The sequence below is a fragment of the Mirounga angustirostris genome, unplaced genomic scaffold, assembly GCF_029215605.1.
Source record: "Mirounga angustirostris isolate CCGP_5_RB_7025 unplaced genomic scaffold, mMirAng1.0.hap1 SCAF_8, whole genome shotgun sequence".
Classification (NCBI taxonomy): domain Eukaryota; kingdom Metazoa; phylum Chordata; class Mammalia; order Carnivora; family Phocidae; genus Mirounga; species Mirounga angustirostris.
The window spans coordinates 23736213-23749214 of record NW_026991716.1 but is presented as its reverse complement, the minus strand read 5'-3'; the positions used below and the strand labels follow the sequence as shown (position 1 = coordinate 23749214).

The following is a 13002-nucleotide window of genomic DNA, read 5'->3' as shown; positions in this document are numbered from 1 at the left end:
TCCTGATCCAGTATGTGGTGGTCTCCTGGGTTCTTCAGTGTAACAACAAAATGGTGGAAAATCCTTAAGAATAAGTTTCTATGTGGATGTGGTATGAAGGAGCACACTTCCTAAGGAAATGAAACTTCTAAGTGTCTCTCTCACTTTATTGGTGACCTTAAGAGGAGGTTTTTTTGTTTGCTTGTTTGTTTTTCAGTTTGCTGGTTATAAATCCAGGTTCAAAACCTATGACTATTTACCCAATTAACCACTTATTTTTTTTTTTTTTGCATGTATAAACTCCTTTCACTCTTCCAATTTAATTTCTTAAAATATATTCACCCAACCCTCTCCTCTCCCTGTGAAAGTCCCTCTTGGCCCACATTCCCATCCTTTTACCACTCATTCATTCCTTCATTCCACAGATTTTTTATTGCCAGGTGGAAAAGCAAGTGAGAAGAGCACCAATATGTGTGTGTGGAACTCTTCTGTATTTTTGGCTGCTTCTTTATGAAAGATCAACAATTCCTCTGGGCCCTGAGGAGTCACCAAGTGGTCAGGGTTTTCATTTATACTTTTTCAATTGACATTTGTTAGCCTAAGAGATCATGAATTACTACGCTCTTGGGGACTGAGAGAAAAGAAAGTTGATTTTCTAGAAGCTGGTCATCTGGTACCTCTGTTAAGTTCATATATCAATTTTTAATTCCACCACTGTTTAATTTTCAGGAAGAAGAAATCTGTGCCATAACGTGAGCAATACCTGCCTCCTCCCTGACTCTAATCCATGTGAGCTCTTTAGGATGGTATTTTGAATTTAGTAGGTAGGTAGCTCTGCTCTCTCTACCTTCTATAGACTGCTACCTGGAAAATAAGTATTGGGATTTTTTTTTTCTACACTCCCCCAGTCATCAGACCGTTTACTTCTGCACCAATTTTCTCACTTATTTTAAGGTACACATGATCTGTGGTAATGAGCTCACGTACAGATTGAGTTTACATTTTGAGAGGAGGCCCCTGGGTTAGACCTCTCTAGTAAATTTAAAACAGCACATTAGATTTGTCAATTTAATTGACAAATTAAATTTTTTATTTAAATAAATAAAATTTATTTTTAATAATAAATTAAATAGGGCGCCTGGGTGGCTCAGTTGGTTGAGCGACTGCCTTCGGCTCAGGTCATGATCCTGGAGTCCCGGGATCGAGTCCCGCATCGGGCTCCCTGCTCGGCGGGGAGTCTGCTTCTCCCTCTGACCCTCCTCCCTCTCATGCTGTGTCTCATTCTCTCTGTCTCAAATAAATAAATAAAATCTTTAAAAAAAAATAAATTAAATAAATAAAATTAAATTTATTATTTAAATAAACAAAAAATTTATTTCTTTATTTTATTTAAATTCAATTAGCCAACATATAGTACATCACTAGTTTCTGATGTTCTCATTTTCTCTTTATCACATTCACATACATATTTCTTGTCCTGAATTTCCTTAGCCTATGGACTAGGAGAAAAGCTCATCAACGAGAGAAGCTATGGATATGTAACTTAATGAATAGCAATGTCCCAAACTTCCCATTTCATTCTTCTGATGAAAAGAATTATCACCATGTGGCATACTTCTGCTGTAAGAACTTTTGATGAAATATGCTAATAATTTGTAGCAGTTAAGAGCGTTGTGTCTGAAAGGAAGGGAGAGATATGAACACACAATGAATTCTAACAATGGATCGAGAGTAGCCATGCCCAGCTGCAAGGGATAAAGATGAAAATAATCACTTCATTCTTTACCCTGCTTTTTTTTAAAAAAGATTTTATTTATTTATTTCAGAGAGAGAAAGCACAAGCAGTGGGAGGGAAGGGCAGAGGGAGAGGAAGAAGCAGAATCCCTGCTGAGGAGGGAGCCTGCTGCTGGTGGCGGGGCTCGATCCCAGGACCCTGAGATCATAACCCGAGCCAAAGGCAGCTGCTTAACCAATTGAGCCACCCAGGCACCTCTCAACTAATAATCATTTTTAAGAACTACCAAAGTCAGACACTGTCTAGGTTTTATTGTCAGGAACCATATGATATCCTTTGCTTGATTTCCTGTCAAGCAAAGGATAATCCTTCATCATCTTAAATAATTCTTTCTAAAAATTATTTTTAAAAAGTTGATGCAAAAAGTGTAAAACAAAGTTAATACATGCAATGGTAAGAAAATTAAGCAGTGAAAAAGGGAACACATGGAAAGTAATTCCCTCTCTCTTCCCTGACCCCCCCTCCCCATCCCCAAATTTCTCCCACCTTAAGCAACCATTATCACTTGAATTGAGCTTCCTTCCAGAATATTCTATACCTACACAGCCACCTTCTTTTTTAAAGATTTTTATTATTTACTTATTTATTTTATTTAAATTCAATTAGCCAACATATAGTACATCACTAGTTTCTGATGTAGTGTTCAATGATTCATCAGCTGTGTATGACATTCAGTTGTGTAAAAGACGTGCCCTCCTTAATGCCCATCATTCAGTTACCCTATCCCCCTACCCACTTCCCTTTCTGCAAACCTCAGTTTTTCACTTTACAGCTTCAGGTCCTGTGCCTGTCAGCAGTCAGGTGGGGCTTCATCTGCATGTGCCTTCCCAGAGCTACCCATCCATGCTCTGCAGAGCCAGCCAGGGCCCAGAGATGAAACTTCCTCTTGGTGGGGAGGGGGGGGGGCGGGGAGGGAGCAATTCTTTTTTTTTTTATTCTTATGTTAATCCCCATACATTACATCATTAGTTTTAGATGAAGTGTTCCGTGATTCATTGTTTGTGCATAACACCCAGTGCTCCATGCAGAATGTGCCCTCCTCAATACCCACCACCAGGCTAACCCATCCTCCCACCCCCCTCCCCTCTACAACCCTGTTTGTTTTTCAGAGTCCATCGTCTCTCATGGTTTGTCTACCCCTCCGATTTCCCTCGTTTCATTCTTCCCCTCCCGCTACCTTCTTCTTCTTCTTTTTTTTTCTTAACATATATTGCATTATTTGTTTCAGAGGTACAGATCTGAGATTCAACAGTCTTGCACAATTCACAGCGCTTACCAGAGCACATACCCTCCCCAGTGTCTATCACCCAGTCACCCCATCCCTCCCACCCCACCACCCACTCCAACAACCCTCAGTTTGTTTCCTGCGATTAAGAATTCCTCATATCAGTGAGATCATATGATACATGTCTTTCTCTGTTTGACTTATTTCACTCAACATAATACCCTCCAGTTCCATCCACATCGTTGCAAATGGCAAGATCTCATTCCTTTTGATGGCTGCATAATATTCCATTGTATATATATACCACTTCTTTATCCATTCATCTGTCGATGGACATCTTGGCTCTTTCCACAGTTTGGCTATTGTGGACATTGCTGCTATAAACATCGGGGTGCACGTACCCCTTCGGATCCCTACTTTTGTATCTTTGGGGTAAATACCTAGTAGTGCAATTGCTGGATCATATGGTAGCTCTATTTTCAACTTTTTGAGGAACCTCCATACAGTTTTCCAGAGTGGCTGCACCAGCTTGCATTCCCACCAACAGTGTAGGAGGGTTCCCCTTTCTGGGGAGGGAGCAATTCTGAACCTGCCACAGCTTTTCTTTGAGGAAAAGAAAGGTCTCAAGATAACTTTCTATTTTTTCATTACTTCCCAAACTAATACAGACACATTGTATTTGCATAACATATTTTTGGTCCACTCCGGGACCCCATCTCCGGCTTCCTGAATATGTATTTTAGTCTGTGGGATCTGAGAGCTGAGTCTCTAATCTCATTACCAGCCCGTATGCTTCCAGTGAGTTAGTCTGCAGGCTTTAGAATAGGACCTCCAATTTGTAAGCCTAGCTAACAATTACATTTTCATCTCTGAAAGATGTTAAATAAAAGAATGCTTTGTGGTGAGAAATATATCAAAGATCTCAGCATACGCAGCCCCCACCTCCCAGCCTAGCTACTTTGCTTGTTCAGCGGAGGTGGGCGTTGTAAAACTCCCTTTCCAGAACCTTCATCTTCACCGGGAGAACCTTGCGGAAACTACTTTCAAAACACAGCATTGTTTAACCTCCTTCACCAAGATGCTCTAACTCGATTGCCCTGAAGAATCATTTCCAGGCTTGGAGACAGCGTTCAACTATTGAATGAAATGGCATAGGGTTCCAGACTGATTATGAATAGACTGTCCACCCCTAAAAGAATAGGACAATGGACAAGTTACAGTTTCAAAAAATATAATAATAATTTTGCTGAGACAGGTCAAAGACAGTCAAAATCATTCTTCAAAGTCATTCCCCAGCCTCTCTTTGGCTTCTCTACTTAGGTTGGGGCTGCTTTGGGGCCAAATGCCTTACCTGGATAATTTCTTTTAACCCTTGCCACAATCCTAGGAGGTTGGTTTTTTTTTGTTTTTGTTTTTGTTTTTTTAATCTTCATCATCCAGGCGAGGAACATGAGGCAAGAGACTTTCCCGAGGTCCCACGGTAAGAGACAGTTCTGAGACAAGTAATTGGATCTGCTGGCTTTGCAATAACCTGCAGCTTTAATCCTCACCAAATCCTGGATCTATCCCTTCAATGTCTTCCTGCCTTCGCTCCAGCTTTCTAAGATCTTCCAGGGCAGGACCATGTGCAGATCTGGACGCCTTCTGCCAATTGTGTTCTGCCAGCTGACGCCTTTGCTTTTCTGGCTTCTTTTTGCCTCGAGAAACTGCTTTCTGACAAGATGGGTGTTTCCTACACCAGGCTCATCATCAGAATCATCTGGGGTGCGTATAAAATAGAGGGGCCCCAGCATCTCTTGAAAGCTGATTCGTGGGTCTGGAGGTGGCGACCAGAAGTCTCTTTATTCGACAAGCTCCAGGATGATTTTAATAATCAAGTTGGAGAAAAGATGCCATTTCCCCAAAGTTTTTCACTCATGCAACTCCTTCTTTTTCTTTCCTTTTTTTTTTTATTTTGGGGGGGAGAAGGAAGAGGGGTAGGAAGGGGCAGAGGGAGAAAGAGGATCTTAAACAGGAGCCAGACTCAGGGGCTCGATCCCACAACCCTGAGATCATGAGTTGAGCCGAAATCAGGAGAGGACACTTAACTGACTGAGCCACCCAGGCGCCCTGCACCTCTTTCTTATAATGTATAATCTGAAGACCTCTTTCAAAAATAAGAAAAATAATTTTATTATTTTTGCATGACTTTGACTAAAAGCTATTCTCATTTATTATCTTATTTTAGATCAATCTGATATCAAAGGTTGTCATAAAGTATTTCTAATGTAATAGTAACGCTCACAATTTATAAGGTGCATTTTATTTTTCTCACTTAATGAGTGGCTTGTGCTATTTAATATGCTTTCATTTTATATGAGAAAGTCATATGTCAACAATTTGTTGACAATTTTTTTTTTTTTTTTACAGAGAGAGAGAGAGAGAGCACGCACAAGCAGGGGTGGGGCAGAGGGGGAAGAGAGAGAGAATCTCAAGCAGATTCCATGCTCAGCGCAGAGCCCAATGTAGGGCTCCATTTCACGACCCTGAAATCATGACCTGAGCGGAAATCAAGAGTTGGACACCCAACCAACTGAGCCACCCAGGCACCCTGACAGACTTAATTTTTAAAATGACCTGTTATATTGTATTTGGTTTGGGCAAACAACAAATATTAAAATGCAGCTTGAAAGTTAGTCATGTTATGGACATCAAAAGTAGAACATAAACTTTTTTTAAAAATCATTTTCATATTTTGTTTCAAAATGATAAAAGAGAGGATGTTTTCTTTTTTTTTTTCTAGATTTTATTTATTTATTTGAGAGAGAGAAAGAGAACACGAGAGGCAGAGGGAGAAGCAGACTTCCCGCTGAGCAGGGAGCCCCATGTGGGACTCGATCCCAGGACCCTGAAATCATGACCTGAGCCGAAGGCAGACGCTTAACCGACTGAGCCACTCAGGTGCCCCAAGGGTGTTTCTTTGGTTAAGTTTTCTTTTCATAAATGGAAAAGCAATTGGGTAAAATAGTTCCTGTATTTTCTCTATGGGACAATGGTTTTGAGATACCAGAGACTGATGTCCTTCAAGAATTTTGATTCAATGAATGTGACTGGTAGAATTTTTGAGCCTTATTTAAGGAATGATTATGTCATAATGATTATGAAATATTATTTTCTTCATACACTTGTATTTAAAAGTCAGTATTTCAAATGCTTTATTTAACCAACGGCCCATTATGGGCGTGAATTTAACAATGTCAAACTAAGATGAAGAATAATGTAAAATCTGGTGGCCGTCACAAGCACCAGCATGGCTAGCTGTCCTCAGCAAAAAGAGTGACAAAACCTGAACACTGCTTCCATGCTCCACCAGGTGGGCTCACTCCCCGAAGACTTAAAAAGGCAAGTTGTTAGGTGGGAAAGGGAAAAATCTCTGAATAATTGCTTTATTTATTATTTTATTTTTTTTAAAGATCTGATTTATTTATTTAGACACAGAGAGCCTGAGCAGGGTGGAGGAGCAGAGGGAGAGAGAATCTCAAGCAGACTCTGCGCTCAGCATGGAGCCCAACGTGGGGCTCCATCTCAGGACCCTGAGCCAAAATCAAGAGCCTGTCGTTCAACCGACTGAGCCACCCAGGTGGCCCTCATGAATTATTTTTAAAATGAAAGTCGAAGCAGGTGCTGTCAGCACCTTCAACAGTAGGAACCCCACACGGTATAACACCGGTCGGGAGCTGAGAAACAAAGCTCTGTGGCCTTGGTACATTAGTGAGGGTTCTCCATCCTGATCGCCCACCCCAGACCATCAACCAGAACCTTTGGTGGGAGCTTCCAGTGTCAGGACTGAGTGCCTCAGGCGATTCAAATGTGTAGCCGGGGTTGGGAACCGTAGTTGCAAAGCGAAGGGATGAATCAGACACTATGACAAGCTTAGTAGGGGAAAAATACTTGGGGGCAAGTAGGTCTTTCTCGGATGTGATTTGCCATTATAGGATCCGAGCCATATCCACTAGACCTGCCCCTGCCTCAGTGTCTTCAAAGAGTCTACAGTGAGATGGATTGGCTTAAGGAGACCATACATCCCAAAAAAACCACTTTGCCTGAAGGATTTTGGAAACTTACCTCTTAAAGTTAACAAATTTGCAAATGCAGGCTCATGGAGGCTCACACCCACATCACTGAGCACCACCCTTGCCATGCTCCCTGCAACCCAGTATGAAAGTGCTCTCCAGATCCTCTTTCATTATAAGAGATTGCAGGGGATCCCCACTGGCTTGTGCCCTGCTGAGCACTGAGAACACACTGATGAAGAAGATGCATCCTCCCCCCTCCCCCCGCCCCCGGCCCCGTCTGTGGAAAACCCATCCACCTGGGGACAGATAAGCAAACGTGGGATTACAGCTAGTTGTAAGAGATGTGATGGGCACCAGCAGTGAGCTGGTGGATCAGCATCTGAATCCTACAGAACCTCACCACTGCCTCCACTCCAAAACTTAAAACGACTTAAAACGACAGAGACCAGCATTTGGACAATTTCTCCTTCTCCATATACACATATATATTACATGTTTTATATTTTGCATTTCTACATGTGTGCATATGTGCAGAAGTGTATATATACGTATGTAGCTTTTGTTGTTGTCTACAGAACAGGTAAACAACCGCAAAATATTCCATTGAAAATTTTTTTCCACTGCAAGTGGATGAGCTTATTCCAAATTGTCCCTAAATGTGTCATCTCTGGAGCAGGGGTCCAGTGGGAGAAAAGCTAGATAAGTAGGGGGGTTAACTGTGGGAAGCTTTGCAAGCCAGGGCGGACACTTCACTCTGGACATTATGAAGCGCTAACAGGAGTTTTTAAGTGTGTGTGTTTGTGTGTGTATTAGATGTGTGTGTTACACGTGCGTATTTGTGTTGGGTGGGGTGTTGGGTGTATGTATGTGTTGGGTAGGTATGTCGGATGAATATGTTAGAAGTGTGTGTGTTAGGTAGGGTGTGGGGTGAGTGTGTTGGGTGAGTGTTGGGTATGCGTGTTCAGGGTGTATGTGTTAGGTGAGTGTGTTGGGTGTGTCTTGAGTATGAGGGTGTTGGATGTAGGTACATTGGGTAAGTGTGTTGGGTGAGTGTTGGGTATGCGTGTTCAGGGTGTGTGTATTAGGTGAGCATGTCGGGTGTGAATGTGTTAGTTATGTGTGTTTTGAGTGAACGTGTTGAGTGTGTGTGTATTGGGTGAATGGGTTGGATGTGTGTGTTGGGTGGGTGGATATGCTGGGTGGGAGTGGTGTATGCATGTGTGTGCAAACACAGGCACATGTGTGTGAGGAGTAGACTTATCCTGGTGGACACCTAGTCTTAGCATGTGGGAGGCATTGTTGGCGGACATTCTTTAGTCGTTTATAAGCGGCATTGTCAAGGACAGTCTCTGGCTAGGGGCAGAGAGAGCTGGTAGGGGGCTGTTGGGAAAGGGGCTGGGATAGGAAACAGGGAAAAGGGATTGGTGTCAGAAGTTGACACTAACCAGATGTGGGGCCCCCGGAATGGATAACGTGGCTCTGAGCTGTGCTCCCGACCCTGACGGGGCCTCTAAAGAAGGTGGGGAGCACAGGAAGGAACTGGAGAGAAGCCTTAAGCTCATGTGTGGCTTGGCTGAGTTAGAGACACAGAACTCTCTTGCTCAGGGGACCACAAAACTCAAGATACTAGCTAGAATATTGTCGAAGAGAGAGGAATGGCAGGAGGAAATGTCTGGCCAGGGGCAGGAGGGGCATTAGGTGAGGCGACAGACCTGGGCAGAATGGCTAGCTGTTCGAGCAGCGTGTCCCCGAGCTCTTGGGCCCGCCGTCTGGCCAGCTCTGTGTCCCAGGCAAGCACACTGTCCTTTGAATGTGGATGGAGATAGTAGTCAGGACTTTGAAATGGCCAAGAAACTCTAAGGAGAAAATCGAAAGTTGCCCAAGTGTCCCCAAGAACCACCAAGGACAATACAGAGCTGCGTGTTAAACAGCGCCCCCCCGCCCCCAGGGTCCCTGTCAGAGGGCCTTCTGCGCGGTCCATACAAACCACCTGGAAGATGCATCCAGGCCACGGAGCAGTACTTGCAAGGGGCTCTTTCCTTCTAGATGTGATGCTGCCTTCTTAGTGTGAAGCAGCTGGTGGTGAAGTTTCTGGTCGAGGGCCTGTGGGGTGGCCCGTGTGAGGGGCAGGGAATGCCCGGGGCCCCTCCTCTCAACCGCATTCTGCTTCTCGCCATGTGCTGTTCCGTTCAACAGCAGGATTCAGGAGGGAGCCTTTCAAGTCAGTGCTTTTCTCCTCCAAATACATAGATCAATAGTGCCAATTGCCAGCAAAGCAGGAAGAAACAGTTTTCAGACACCCATAGGACCCGTCTCCACTACTGAAAGCTAGGTGAGAAAACGGCTTTTTTTGGTTTGTTGCTCTTTCCCACCACTAACATGTCGTTTTCATGCAGCAGCTTGAAGTTCCTTCTAAGAAAACAAAATGAGATGAAATCAGCAAGGATGTGTAGATACACGCACGGCTTAATGCTGATAGACTGTCCGCCTGCCAAAGCGTAAGCTCATCTCATCCGAAGCCGCCTGCTCGAGATGAAAATATAGCCCCTTCTTTACCCAGAAAAGCAGTATGTGTTTAAGGGAACCCAGTTCAGCCTACAGTAAGTAATTTCAGCTTTCATTCCCTCACTCATAGCTGAAATCCATGTCTTCTCAAACTATCTTCACATTAATTTGTTATTTTTATACGACATCGAGGCATGAACCTCTCAAAGTCTGGCAGGGTGTGTGTGTGTGTGTGTGTGTGTGTGCGCGCGTGGCTTATTCCTCATTCATCCAAGGGTACTTTCCCTCTCAGACTTTCCACAGCTATGGACGCCCACAGTCCTGCCCTGTTGAGCAAACTGAGGTCTGGATGAGCAATAGAAGACCTGGGAATGCGTCCTCCCGTGGGCTGTGGCATTGATCACTGGGCACACTTGTCATTCCACTCACACCAGCAATAGCTCCCAGCCCCCCAGCCCCCTTGGCTGTGTAGCAATTAGCATGAAAGGCCATATCGCGGCACCTGAAAAATTGCACTGATTCCTTGTCCTACTTAATCCTGAAACCTTTACTGTTCTCTGCTTCAAATCCTGCATGTCCGAACCAGCCTGAAGTTACTCAGGGTGTCTGTATTTGAAGGTAAACAGTGATGATCTCCTTCTTAAAATGCTAAGTATGCATCATTTCTGGGTTGCTGGGGAAAAAAAAAAAAAAAAGAAAACTTCCACTTGGATATTACCTGAAAAAATGCTGCATGTGTTCTAGGTGGACTCTCCGCAGGGTCGGCTCAAGACAGGAGAGCAGTCTGCCCTTTGGCCGGGCTGGGGAGCTCCTCCCAACACTGATTCCAGACGGTCCTTGTCAGAGCTGTCCCAGGTGGGCGCTTGGCAGAAATCTTTCCAAAGCCATGTGCGATTCATTCCCCGTGGTCTTAGAGCCAAGAAGACTTTTGTGCCCAGGAGGCTGCCTCCCACTTTTACTTCTTGCCAGGGTCGTCATACCCTCCTCGTGGCGTGCTCGAGTTCCGGAAACTCATCTGCCAGCACCCGGGGCCAAATTGCCATGAAGGGGCCCCGAGAGGCTCAGGCCAGCGTGTTCTGGACTTGTGGGTGTCCTGGCAGTCCTTATATTCTCTTCTTTTGTTTATTCTTACCTGAAGCTATCAACACAAATGGAATTTTAACCATGAAGTATATAATCACAGGCAAGGTATGGGCATCCGAGGATGAGATGGGGCCCTTCTTGAGGACAGTTTCCTGAGGCTCTCTGCTGTGTTGGGCGTTACCCATTAGATGATGGGGAGATCTAGGGGTGCTGGGGGAGGGACCAGGGAGGCCAAAGTACAGAAGGGGTCTCTGGGGGGTATGGCCTCCAGTGGATTATCAACAAGTCTGAAAGCCCTGCAGTGTTTTAACAAAATCACTATGGCCTTCTGGAACATGGTGGGACACTTCAGGCCTGACTGCACATCAGGCAGTTGCCTTTACTCCCGACCCACTTCCATTAGAAATAGAATTGGATTCCATTAGAATCCAGGGGCTTCGCACAGTGATTGGAGATGAACGAATGTGCCCTTTCCTGCCCCCCGCCCGGACAGGGCACTCCTCACTCCCACAGCAGGCACTGAGTGCCGAGCAGAAGCCACGCTCATCAGGGTGGTGGCTGACCCTGAAGGGACTGCAGGCGGTGGGAAAAGAGACTGCACAGCTCCGAGCAGCAGGAACCCAGGGCTGGGTGATGGCCACAGAAGCTTCCTGGAGGACATCCTCCCAAGAGGCCCTGGAGCGTGGGTGGGATCAGCAGGTGAGAAATGCAAGGTGGAGCGTTTCAGGGAAGCTGGATTTTCCCAGAGCGGAAAAAGTAAGGGGCACTTCGCAGAAGGCCTTAGAAATCCATAAACTTCGGGGGTGAGGTCGGTGGGTAGGGTGGGAACGACGCTGAGGACTTGGGCTGGAGACAACTCAGGAACAGGTTGTGAGCATATAAGAGACTTTGTTTTCCAATATTTCATCATGATAAAATATACATAACATAAAATTTACTATCTTAACCTTTTTTTTTTTTTTTTTTTTAAAGAGGGCAGAGGGAGGAGAAGGGGCAGAGGGAGAGGGAGAGAGAGAATCTCAGGCAGACTTCCCGCTGATCGTGGAGCCCGACTCAGGGCTCGATCTCATGACCCTGAGATCATGACCTAAGCTGAAACCAGGAGTAGGGTGGCTCAACCGACTGAGCCACCCAGGCCCCACCCCATACTATCTCAACCATTTTTAAGTGTACAGTTCAATAGCCTTACATAAACTCATTTCATGTGCAGCCCTCACCATATCCACCTCCAGAACGCTTTGCATCCTGTCAGACTGAAACTCTGACCCCGGTACATGTGGACTCCCCGTCCCCTGCCCCCAGCCCCTGGCAGCCACCCTCTACTTTCTGTCTCTATGAATCTGATGACTCCAGGGACCACAGACAAGCGGACTCATACAACGTCAAATGTTTTGTGACTGGCTTATTTCATGCAGCGTAATGTCCTCAAAGCTCATCCGTGCTATAGCCTGTGTCAGACTTTCCTTCCTTTTTAAGGCGGAGTAATATTCCGTGGTATCTAGACCACATTTCATTTCCCATTCTTCCATCAGTGAACACCTGGGCTGTTACCATGTTTTAGCCTTGTGAATGATGCTGCTGTGAACGTGGGGGTACACATGTCTACTCCGGACCCTGCTCCCCATTCTTTTGGATATACACTCAGGAGTGGAGGTGCCGGATCAGATGATAATTCTACGTTTAATTTTTTGAGCAACCATCAAACCATGTCCCCCAGTGGCTGCAGCGTCTCACGTTCCCACCAGCAGCACAAGGGTTCCAATTTCCCCACGTCCTCGCCGACATGTGTTTCCTGGTTTTGGGGTTGTGGCCATCCTAACCAGTGTGAGGTGGTGCCTCATTTCAGTTCCAATCTGCATTTCCTTCATGATTAGGGTAGAGACTTTTGAACTCCTCCCCATTCTATTAATTACAAATATATAGGAGACTTGAAAGAGTAGTGGGGGTATCTAGATCCAGTGATTATTGGTATATTGAGTGTAAGTTATAGCCTCTATGACACCTCGCCCCTGAACACTTCGGCACGCATCATTCTACAACATTTGAACCTTGGCTCATTTGTAATGGAGGAATTGTCAAATGTTCTTCACTATTGCAGACAGAGGGTAAAAATAATGCAGCGGAGAGATGTTTGCAGCTGGAAAAGCAACGAAGAGCCCACCAAAATAGGTTGGACCAGAAACGCTGGGGGCTGCCAAAGGTCGGGTGCCCCAGAAGCAGACCCTGAGACAAGGATTCATGAGCAAGAGACCCATTGAGGGGGCAATCGCGGGGAGACCAGCCAGGGGTGGGGGAAGCGGGACAGGGACAGAGGCAGGACTCCAAAGCCTGCATCTGTAGCAGGAAGCCTCACCCCCTGC

At 45.2% G+C, this 13002-nt stretch overlaps 1 long non-coding RNA gene across 1 annotated transcript; it reads left to right on the top strand.

Moving 5' to 3' along the window:
- Positions 1-5791: 5791 nt before the first annotated feature.
- LOC135365482 (uncharacterized) lies at positions 5792-10813 on the top strand. Its single transcript, XR_010413416.1, has 3 exons — positions 5792-5939; positions 9451-9654; positions 10304-10813. It is a non-coding gene; the product is annotated as an uncharacterized LOC135365482 (long non-coding RNA).
- The last annotated feature ends 2189 nt before the right edge of the window (positions 10814-13002 follow it).